Source organism: Vespula pensylvanica, chromosome 8, assembly GCF_014466175.1.
Source record: "Vespula pensylvanica isolate Volc-1 chromosome 8, ASM1446617v1, whole genome shotgun sequence".
NCBI lineage: Eukaryota > Metazoa > Arthropoda > Insecta > Hymenoptera > Vespidae > Vespula > Vespula pensylvanica.
This window is the reverse complement of record NC_057692.1, coordinates 7,415,334-7,427,589: the sequence shown is the minus strand read 5'-3', so window position 1 is coordinate 7,427,589 and position 12,256 is coordinate 7,415,334. Positions and strand designations below refer to the sequence as shown.

General features: G+C 34.8%; 1 protein-coding gene across 3 annotated transcripts in view; it reads left to right on the top strand.

Annotated features, from left to right (window-relative positions):
• LOC122631127 (ankyrin repeat and SAM domain-containing protein 1A-like) overlaps positions 1 to 12,256 on the top strand; it is a 50,424-nt gene that overhangs the window by 26,376 nt on the left and 11,792 nt on the right. The gene's annotated exons all lie outside the window — the stretch shown is intronic.

Here is a 12,256-nt window from a genome sequence, read left to right as displayed (position 1 = left end):
AGAAACCTTTGTTGGAAAAAAAGGGAAGGTAATCTATCCTGGGGGCAAGTAGTACCTCCGTTATCGGACAGCTCGAGGAAGAACTCGTTCGTTCCATCGGAACTTGGATCGGGTATTGAAAAGCCCTTTTTGGTTTTATAAGAAAAAAAGGAAACCACCATAAGGTTCATTCGACGGTTAAGGGTGTGGATGGGGTTTGGAACGTGGTTATACGTATATACGTATATATGTATATATAAAATATATACGGCAGAAAGAACGTCGATCGCGAGTATAATAACATCGAAACGATTTCAAATTTATATCTTGACCGAACTAACAATAAAACTTTAAAACGTGCCATGATAAGAGCACGATCGTGTTACTAGAAAAAGAGGTTAACGATTTGGAAAGCTTGTTATTTTTGTGACATGTGATCGAAAATAGTAACTAGCCAATTATTGATTGTTGTTCGTAAATTAACTCGACGTATGTAATAGAAATTTCGCTTCGATTAAATCGTTGAGAAGTTAACGTCCGTCGTAATTGTCGTGCTTGGTAAATTGAACATTCCCAGTATGACCCTTCCATGCTCGTTGACCGATTTATTTAACGTAAGTGTCACAAATGATACGGTTAAGGGGTATCAGATGTACAGTGAATAAGCTAATCCGTTAGATTTTCAAGAAATAAGTTTAGAAATGATCTACCATGTATTAGGTTTTGTGTATATAGGTATTGTATATAATAATACATTTATGACGTGTTTGTAATTATATATAGAGACTTTATGGAAATTTGTATTACAACTGCAGTATGCTCAAATACTATATCATATTCCATTTCCATATTTAGTACTATGCAAAACATATTGTTTGTTTTATAAACAATTTTAATGATATTATGTTATGCAAAATAAAAACTTGGCAGAAGAAGAGAATCGAAATTCTCATTTGTCAGTAAAGTTACTAGAGATTTTATATTATCGTTATTGTTTCAGTATATTTTTTGAATAGATATATTTTTCTTTCTTCCTGAGTATACAATTATGTAAGTACGTATCGTATACCTATCTATCTCTTTGATATTACATTTATAATGCAGTATTTAATGACAGATATTAATAAAGAGTAGCTTCGCGTCCGTACATTGATAGTATTAAGAGATATTATTGTAGATAGATGTAGACAAGAATTTAATGAATAGTAGAGTCCAAGTTAGTATCTATAATAAGTTATACTATTAAATATGTGTATACGAATATAGTGGAGCCAAGTAGTGCAGGTATATACCTACATATATATATAAAAAAATGTTATTCATTATCGTAGTAAGTATAATGAAGTATTTGATACATTATAATGTCCTTGATAGATTCGATTTTGATCCTGTAAATAACGTGTGAAGTGAATGTAATAACAATAAGAATTTTAACAAATTCGTCAACAATTTTAGAGCATGCATTCTTTTTGTTTCTTTTTTATTTTAATTTTTTTTCTTTTTTTTTCTTTTTTTTTTTTTACTAACGTGTATAAATGTCCTGTGACTTTAATCAATCTCAATTTATGATATAGTTTAAAATACAGCACATTTAAGTTCGTTAATACACACAATTTTCAAATTCTTTTGCACTGCTCTCAATAAGCCGAGACTGTTTTCTATGTGATAAAGTTCTATAGTCAAAAACGAATCTATCTTAAACGTGGTAACAGTATACTAAAGGATTATAGAATAAGGAAAGTAGTTAAACGTCTTCCTCGTATTTGAATTTGTTGTGATTTATTTCAGAATTTATTCTTTGATATAAGATAATTCACACAAATATTGATATTAATGTAGTGTAATCGTTGGAGATATGTGAACAGACATATATATATAAAAGGCTATTTAGATAGTGCGAGAAATATATGTATATATATATACTTACTTTTTAAAGTTAAGCAATTTATCGTTTATAATATAACATTGGTTTGGTAATAAACGTTGCGCTGCTATAATGTATGCGATGTCTACATTTATTTTGTCGCTTCGTTTGTCCTTTAAAGCTTTTGTGAGATATTAACAAATATCTCTTCGTATTTGTCAAGCATATAAAAAAATATTTTATTTTTACTTTTTTTTTTATATAATATTTCAGTAAACGCTATCGATGTAATAATGAACGATTTAGAGAGAATTTTTTATTGTATGGCACGATAGTTTTCAAAATTGTGCTACATCCGCCAAATATTGTTGTAATAAAAATTGTACAAATTGTATATATGTATGTAATTATCATTTGCTGATCATTACAAGCAAAGTGCATCATATTCATTTACACAGATGCGTTCCTTGCATCGTATTTCATTTACACGATAAGTCAATTTCATGCTTGCAATTATTTGACATACACGAACACATATAAAAAGTCTCGTCCAATTATCTATACTTTGCATTTTTCATAATAACGAAGGCGTTCTTATGTAACGATGCATGCGATTGTGAGGAATGAGATTAAAAGATGTTACATATGGACGCTCTTTCGTTAGATAAGAAGTAAATTTGTTAAAGAATTTCGTCCGAAATTCGACTTTTCTCTTCGATGCTTCGGTTACAGGTCAGTGAATACAGTATTTACTTTGTTCAACATATTTCTTTACAATATGATCTGAATATTCATTCTTCTCTAAATTTTGTTGATAAATTGCATATAATTTTTTATATACTAATGCATGTTTCAGCTATATTTCGTTTTTTTTTTTTCTTTAAACGCACTTTCAAAATTTTTAATTTATCCTATCAGTAAAGCTCGATAACTACTTAATGTCTATTTAATTGTATTTAATCAGCTATACCATTACAAAGCTGACGAGCAAATAGTTTCTCTAAATATTTGTAAATGCGCAAGTCCAGTGAGTGAGAAGCATATTTGAACGGTTAAAATTGTCATTATTTATCGATTTTACGATTATATTTAACATACAATTGAAAACTATCTGAAGGATAACTTGTCTTAAATATAAGCAATCAGGCGTTGTAATGTAGAAATAATTTATACATCATTGCTGAGTAATGAATGTAAAAAATCATCACGATAGGTGAGTCGATCCAACTAGGGCAAGGTGAGATTGTATTAATAACATCGATTACACACGTTCTTCTTTCTCTTTTTTCAAATAATTATTCTAACTTATCTAGAGATCGTTCATAATCTTTTTCGATTACTATTGGCTCGTTGAATCGAATAATTCACAATCATGAATCGATATGCAATTTTTGGTTTGATAAAAAAAATAACCAATTAGTATCTTTTTCAGATTTTATCGTTCATCAAATAAACAGTTTTGTTCGTAAATTCCACGAGAAACGCCTCCCGTAACGAGACTTTTCGCACGCGTATCGAAGTGTCATCGATATTGTTGTTTTGCATACGTTTGGTAACATTATCATCGTTACATTTAGAGCGACTAACGACAACACAGAATGTATCGTTTTACCTGAACGACTCCTTCTCCTCGCATATGCTCTTTGTATGTTTTTTTTTGTCTTCTACGCGTACAGATAAACGTGAAACGTACACACAAAAGACGTACACACATATTAACGTACGTGTATGTGTACACACACACACAGACACGCATACGTTTACGTACGTATACGTAGTAGAGGCGTGGATGGCTGACGATAGATATTCTTATCTGACAGCGGACAGACACGATGATTTTCTGTCTCAGGAGAGTCAGTAGGTACGCGACGCTTCGACCGGCTAAGCGTTGTTTTCGTTCGCTCTCGAAGCGTGAATCGATTAATTAGGTATTTGTTCTTTCTCTGATAAAAGAAACGGCGAACAAATGAGCATTGTTTTCGCGTGGTGAAATAAGAAAGTTAAATGGGTAATCGTATGTTCAAAGAATCGTTCAAATTATTTGTTTTCATTGTAAAAAGTGGGCTCACCTTAAAAAGTATACATTCTTCTCACGTAACTCGGAGCTAAAAGGAGTCGCGAGGAGAACCTCATAGAAGTAACGCAGAACATAGAGAAAGAGAAAAAGAGAAAGAGAGAGAGAGAGAGAGAAAGAGACTCGTCCGTCCGTTGGAATTTTAATCGCTTTCACATTTTGCAATGCGATAGTTCATTGCCGGACATTTTGCCACTACAAGGACGGCGTGTTCGTGTACGTATTGACGCGTGAGTTTCCGCTTCTTAACGAGTTATCGCTCATCGTACGATAATTTTAATATTTATTTCTTTTTTTTTATCTTTCTTTTCTTACAAATTACACACGTCGTTAGGAGGATTTACATACGCATAACTTTCGAGATAATTGTATTTGCTTATTTTTTTTTCCTTCTTTTTTTTCTCCTTTTTGTCGACATAGCCAAATCATACGTTCTCGTTTCATTTATCATTAAATATTCTCATCGTGTCATTTGTCGTAGGTTATGGATCGTTACTTTTTCTGGATCAAATGTTTTTTTAACGAAATATATAAATGATATACTCCTTATCGATTTATACAAGTTGTAGACGCTTATTCGATTTCGAAATTATCTTACGAGTCGTCCATAACTTTATTGATTAATTAAATAAAAAAGAAAATACATTTTATTAAGTCGATTGAAAAAGATTTTCATCGTTCGTACGAACTCGTCCTATTAAACAATGAACGGTAAACGAAAGCTGATTTGAAAAATCTAACGCGAACGACTCTCTCGATTCGTTGCCGAACGGTTCACCATGACTTTCGCGAAGAAACGTACGTCGGTTTTGGCGTCGTACCAACGCCATGAGAATGTTAATGGTTTGGTGACAATAAGACAAACCACGTTATGACATCCGGCAGCGGGTAACATCGGACAGCCGGTTTAATAATCGCGTGCGCGTTTTCAACGCAACGGCGTGAAGCCGGTATGTAATGCGATACAACGGTACTGCGTTCTGTTACATATTTTTTTTTTTTTTACAACCACACAACGCGAATGTTCTCAGTTAAAGTACAACCATTTAGCTTCAATAGGGAAACTCCTCTTGTCGCGATCTCTCTTCCTCTTTTTCTCTTTTCTCTATGTCTACTCTCTCTCTCTCTCTCTCTCTCTCTCTCTCTCTTTCTCTCCCTCTTTCTTGGCCACTTTAATTCTTTAAGCACTTCGCCCGGATACACTTACACATGGAGCTTTAAGTACTATGACTCTGAATGAACTGATTATTTCTTTTATTTTCTTCGTTAACCCGATCTCTATTGTTCTTTATTTTCAATATTCGAACTTGAAAGCATTTCTCTTCGTGAACAACAATTTTCTCGTTAGCTCTGAAAGAAGTATCGTACTCGTATTGTTATAACAAAATTGACCGCCAAATGATACAGTATAAACAATGGAATACATTTATCTACGTATATGAATTGTAGTCGTTCGAGATTTGATTTGTTTTTCTTTTTTTTTTTTTGCAATCTCAGCTTGAATTATCTATTTTTCTCTTGGCATATCTACTCTTTTCTTTTTCGTTTTTCTTTTTTCTTTTTTGATAGTAAATTCGTATATGTATTATACTTTCGATTATCTCGAGTTCTCGTATAACGTACTCCAAAGATTCATTGTTAGCTCAGCGAACTGTGGTAAGTCGAAAATGCTGCGTTTCTTCAAACTTTCTTATCTCGTAAGGTAAAGCTTCTATCACGACCAGTTCCTAGTAACACGCATGGGTGGTATACCTTATCTAATGTACAGAAAAAAAAAAATACGGGTGCTTTGACCTAGGGATTATAGGGGAGAATTAGAATACAATTTTAAAAATTTCGAAAAATTATCATAAAGAGCGATAAGTTCAAATTTATACAATCTCGAAGTGTATATATTGTACATACGTATGTATATATCTATGTATGTGTGTACTTTTCATCGTAGAGTAAAAATGAAAATATAATATGCCTTCATGGATTTCGAGAATTTCAAATTATCATTCACGCGAAAGGATACTCTGGCATTCGCACGACTTGTTACGATGACTCATCAATGATATAATTATTAATTCAACTTCGTTAGTCGTCTAGTATTATATCTCATAATGGCGTAATAGGTCTTTCCAGATCCATACGCACACTGAACGAGTGTTCTTATTTACTCGATCACGATAAAGAAATCATATTCCTAGTATATATGTTCAATATCGAAGAAACAATTCACAATGTTTACAATGGATAATACACATTTTTAATTAGAAAAGTATGAACGTATAAATATTCTGAGAATTCCATCAAGAAAAAATGAAAATATCGAAACTACGTAAATCAGTATAACGTGACATTAATTTCAATGATATCTCTCGTTCGTTCATAATTAATATTTTCGAGTTGGTAATAAAATGTTGGTACATAGAACACTCGTCACGAGTGGCGATTTTGCGTTGCGAGAAATAAAAAAATTAACGATACTGTCGTATGCTCGGGAACATATATTATGACATCACGCAGGAATGTTTGGATCGTGGGATGTGACTCACACGCGACGGAGAAGACCTCGTCTTTTTGATGTTATATATGTTCGTGTGTACTTGTTCTATGTACACATAGATACATACATACATATATCCATTATTATTGCTTCGAACAACGTCCACTCATCACAAAAAGAGAATCACTTAATTCGAGTATGATTTTAATTAAACGTCTAAATAGATCACTCTTTATCATAGTACAATGACATATGTACAATATGATTTAAAACGCTTTCTAAAGCTTATCCATGACCAATGAATAAGCTTTTTATGATCGTTTATCGACACTCGATTTATCATTGCATTGTATTTCGATCTTCGATAGATCGTTTCGTCAAGAACGTAAAACTTTTAAAAAAGAAATTCTTTAAAGAGATCGTTTTAACAGAGCCATTAATTATGTTCTTAGTTTCGCCAAGATATCGTACATAATCTTGTGTCGTAATCCAACGTTAAGGATCTTGATTAGAACTTGTTTGAAATTTTTACCTACTCGCATTAGATTCGTTTTCTACCCAATATCGATAATTTCAAATTTTCATATCGATATTTAACTTACGTTTACTTTTTTGATAATTTAATTTTTATCCATATGTCATTTATCTTTTATTTAATTTTCAATTTTTAGCTTTCCTTTTAATTTTTTAATATCTGCAAGTGTTTCGTAATATATTGAGTATTACTTTAAGGTCTATAAAACGATTCTTGAAATGTGTTATATTTTCTAATTCTAATATCTTTCTGGATGAAGATAGAAATACGAATAACACGTTATTTCTACACGGATATTACACAAAACAGGAGGTTGATTTGCTTGATCAAAAATGCTTTTTCCTGTGTTCATTAACATCACAATGACCATGTCTGGTCAGCTGGAAACGACATTTACCATCTGTAAGCATACTCTTCGTACGGCGGTGGTATTCATTGCGTTGCCTGTGTCATTCAATTCTTCTCGTCAGGGTCGTGTCAAGGTTTTCCGAGATCCCTGAGCTCTCAAATACTTCATGCTAATCGCCTAAATTGTCGACCTTGCGACAAAACAGCCTTGTTTTAAACTCATACGTACATACAATGATTAAATTTTTTTGCAATTTCGTGCAGTATTTCAAAATTAAAAGAGTTTGCATAATTTAATGAAAAATACAAGATATTTTTTTTTAATGCGTTCATTTTAACATTTATATATATCTACTTTTATTTTATGAAATTTTAATTATCGAAAAGATTATATAGAAGTTATAATTATGCAATTTGTTATAGAAAGAATACAAAAGAAAATGTTTTATACAATCGTATGCGTTACATCGATGAATAGTAAAGAATGGCGAATTGGTAAATCATACATTGATAAATCTAAAAGAATACGTGCGAGGAAACATTTAAGGTAACATGCATGACATGTTACCTAGGTTGTAAGAGACATCGATGGCCGAGCAGGAAAGGTAGATAAGTCTTTTAGGAGATCTTTTTCTTAGCGTCGCTCGGTTAAATCTTTCTTCGAACAAACTTACATTCGTAATACAATGAAAGAATCTTGAAAGAGATCTAATCGTATTGTCTGGCCACGTAGACAGATAGCAAAAGAAATACACTTCTTTAACTTTTCTCTGTCAAATTATTATCGTTATGTTTTGTGAGAAAATCGTATTTCCGATATTCTTGTAAATGTCATAAACTTTTACTTATCCAAGTAAAATGATATTTGTTTTCGTTAGATCTTTTCAATTCTATAGCCGTTATTATAAAAATGATCAGCAATAAGATGACACATTTGACGATAAGAAATCTTTCGGAAAATCCTCGAACGAATGTTTACTCGTAGAAAACGCTTGCTTGGAGATACGAAAAAGTCATCGTACTTTGCAAGAGAAATTCTCGTTCTTATTTCGAAAACACGCGATGCGTGCACGGTGCATAAATTTGGAATGCAAGTTGTCTCGCAGGTTGTGCCAGCACGATCCCACGTAGAGACGGTTGGGTGGAGGTGGAAGGAAGGAAGGAAGAGGGAGAGAGGGAGAGTCCCTCTCCGGTTAAACGATCGGTCAGGGCCCCGGGTTTGGACTCGACACAACGCAGTGCGATTCGGTCCGGGGTCCCGTCGAGTGCTAGTCCCATATCTGGGGTCATCTTTCCATACTACTCGCACGTTCTTACTCTGGCCACTAGTTGTCCCTCTCTCGCTTTCTCTCTTCTCTCTTTCTCTCTCCCTCTTTCTCTCTCTCTCCCTCTCTTTCTCTCTCTCTCTCTCTCTTTCTCTCTTCCTCTTTTCTCTTTCTCGTCTTCCTCTGTGACGGTCAGACACTCACAGACAAATACAAATACATAGAAACGGAGAAGGCGGCATTCTCTCTCTCTTTCTTTTTCTCTCTTTCTCTTATGCCTTCTCACTCTCACTTTCTGTCCTTCTCACAAGCGTATTGTCAGACAGACGGTAGTGCGGGTGTCGAGGTCTTCTCCTTCTCTTCTTCGTCCTCCTCTTCTTCATCCTCCTCTTCTGCCACCACTACCACCACACCTCCGCTTCTTCCTCCTCTTTCTCCTCACTGTTCCTCATTTGTGCTCGTGGACCCAACACGTTCGAATTAGTCGTCTCGTTAAGCAGCCTTGCGGCACGTCGAAGAGTTTCGTCGTGAGTTTCAGACGAAATAGTCAATCATTTTAGATAATTTTGTTTTCTCGCATGGTATCATTTCAAACGTGAAAGATGCCAAGAAAAGGTCGGAGCGTTCGTTGGAAAGTGTGATCACGGGTTTAAACGAGAAACATCGATAGGAACGAGAGTCCGAGAGAGGTCATATATCTTCTTTCGTCGAAGTCAGCTGATTCTATTAGACTCGAGTGGAGTCGACGAGTCGAGTCGGCGTATGTAGAAAGAATGTCGTCTTGGCGACGAGAGAGAGATCTAGAGAGATGGAAAAGCAATTCTACGACGTTGTCCTCGTAAAACCTCCGTTTCTAGTGAGGTGGAGGTGTCGAGGATATCTCTGAGTTCGTGCATCGCGAAAGGGGAAGCTGGTTATTGAAGAGAAGGAGGAGGAGGAGGAAGAGCAGGTGGAAGCCACGTGCACCATCTCGCTCGAGAAGAACGATCGATGGGTACGTTCGATCCTACATTGATCGAGGATACGTAGATAGACAGGTGGTGAGCCGAGTTAGTCTCGTTTAGGGCGTGTCACGTTGGAAAACTCGATCGTCGTTCGTTGCTCGTTCGTTGCGCGTTCGTAACTTCGAAGTAAGGATGGAGAAAGAAGGATAGAAGAAGACCTTCCTCTTTTTACCTTCTTTTCTATTTTCGTAACACTTGAAAGAAACGAGACAGTTATATGCAAAATAAAATGCAGGAGAGAGAGAGAGAGAGAGAGGGATAAAAAATGTTTACAGAGTCGAGGAAGGAGGGAAGCGGATCTTCGAAGTAAAAGGAATGAGTGAGAGAGGGAAAGAGATGAGAAAGTTGACCAAAGAGAGGGCGAGTATACGATAAAACGTGTGCACATCTGTGATAGAAAGAATGAGAGAGAGAGAGAGAGAAGTGTGTGAGAGAGAAAGAGTATGACTGAGGGGACAATCTTCTTCGTTGCTTCTATTATTTCCAAATGTGCAATCCTTCTTTCGCATTGGTATAGTGTGTATATAAGAGCAATCGCTCGTGTATGCGTGTGTTCAGTCATGCCACGTGCACTCGGCAAGTATACCGCGTGTTCGAAGTTCCTGGCGTGCTTCGCAAAAACCGCGATACTTGTTGCTCTTTACGTTCCCTTGACGTAATAATAGTTTGCACGGTACGACGACACGGATTACGTCACGTCGCGAAGACTACTCCAGTACTATCTGTTCGAGGTGAGGATTGTGCATTTTTTCTTTTTTGTCCTCTTTTCTCTCTCTCTTTCTTTCTCTTTTTCTCTCTCTCCTCTCTCTCTCTCTCTCTCTCTCTCTCCTCCTCCTCCTCCTCCCTGTCTCTCTCCCTTCTTTTGTCTCGAAATAACTTTGTCCTCTTTTACTTTGTAGTTGCGGAAAAAATGTCGTGCGGTTAATTAGTGTTTCAATAAACGCCGTACATAGTTACTTACATGCATACGTATGCACTTCAAGGAAGTCGATTATTTTCTGAATAAATCCACTTGGAAGAAACAACTTGATGATTATTAATTCGTGTGTTATGTATGTTCGCTGAAACGATATTATTCGTCGATGTGATAGAGTTATATTTTTACGTTAACGTAGTTCCATGAAAAGGTTTTTGTTAATTAACGTCCTTGTAATTCGTCTTTCAATTTGATTTTAAAGGATCAGAGATAGCATAGATTGCTTTAGGCGTTGAAGAGGTAAGCAAGTTGAAAACCAAAGAGTATGTACATTCCTTTAGATGGAAAGATGATTTTCTCTTTTTTTGGTGTGTCGTGAATGTAAAAATTGTTGATGTAAATAACGAGTCTCATCCAACTACGAAGAGAGTGACAGAGAATTTGTAGAAAAGGAGGACAGGAGCACGATAGGTATAAATACATCGAGTTTCTTCCATCGTTTCTGATATTTCCGTAGCTTCGAATAACGGTAGATTTTCACTTAATGTTATTTCTCTGGTCTATTCTCGCCTCGCAATTCTGATATTCTTAGACGGCTTTCTAACTTTGGTCTCTGGCGTTCAAGCTCGCTGTCCCAAGACTCGCACCATTACAATTCGACTGTAAGTATCGTAAAATATTTGTCATTGGCAAATTATAATACATCAAAACGATCTTTCACTTAAATGATATTTGTCGAAAAAAAAAGAAATTCTTTTTTTCCAAATAAAGAATGATTTTAAACAGTAAGGTAAAAAAATGTTGATTAATTAACATTTGAATTATTATTTCTTTAAAGTTTCTCTATGTAAAAAATATATGGTTCGCTTCTTTCTTTTCAAAATTCACATTCACGGTATGTTGGTTCGAATATGATATAAAGTATTTTCTGGTAAAGTAGTTTTTGTCTATTTAGGATGTTTTCTATTGATAGTATTTTGTGATAGGCTGTCAACGTCAATTTTCTCAACGTGTTTTTTACTCGTAGTAAATTCGATTACTCATCGTTCCAATTTACGGTCGATGCTTGGCCTAGGATATTTATAAGCGGAGCTTGTAGTATCGTGTGGTATTTTCGTTTATTCTTCACTGGCATTTTATTTCCTTTCTTTTTTATTGTTGAAAAACGTTGAAGAATTTTCAGTATAAATTTTAGAAAACGGTACAGAAGGATTCTCGTAAGATTTATCAATTTTTATGACTCTACCTGTATTTTAATTAAATTTTCGTTTAATCTGCAAAAAAATAGAAAATAATCGACGGTGAAAGGATTAAAATAACAAATGGCAAGGTCAGCATACGGATATTGCTCAGATGATAATATTATCTATTTCAGTTTAGATAATAAGCCTGACAGAGTTGATAAAAAAAATAATCTTTCTAATCGTATACGACACAACTATTGCGTTTCACAATGAGTCCATCTTTTGCGGGAAGATAATGCAATTGATAATAATTATCTCTAAAGAATATAGATGATAGATAATTCGATATTTTTTTTATCTACATGGCGTTGTATTCCAGATAGTATAGCACGGTTTAACGACGACGTTATTATTTCATTGAACTGTTCCTGCGTTAAGTAGAGGACGAATCACCGCGTCGCATAATCGTTGCCACTTAAACTTGACAGAACGTATGCTCGAGGCTGATTGTTATCTGAGCGGAAGGTAATGTAATGCATTGAGATAAATCGTCTTGAGAGTCGTGAACGATTATCCGATGTTATCTACCATTCTAA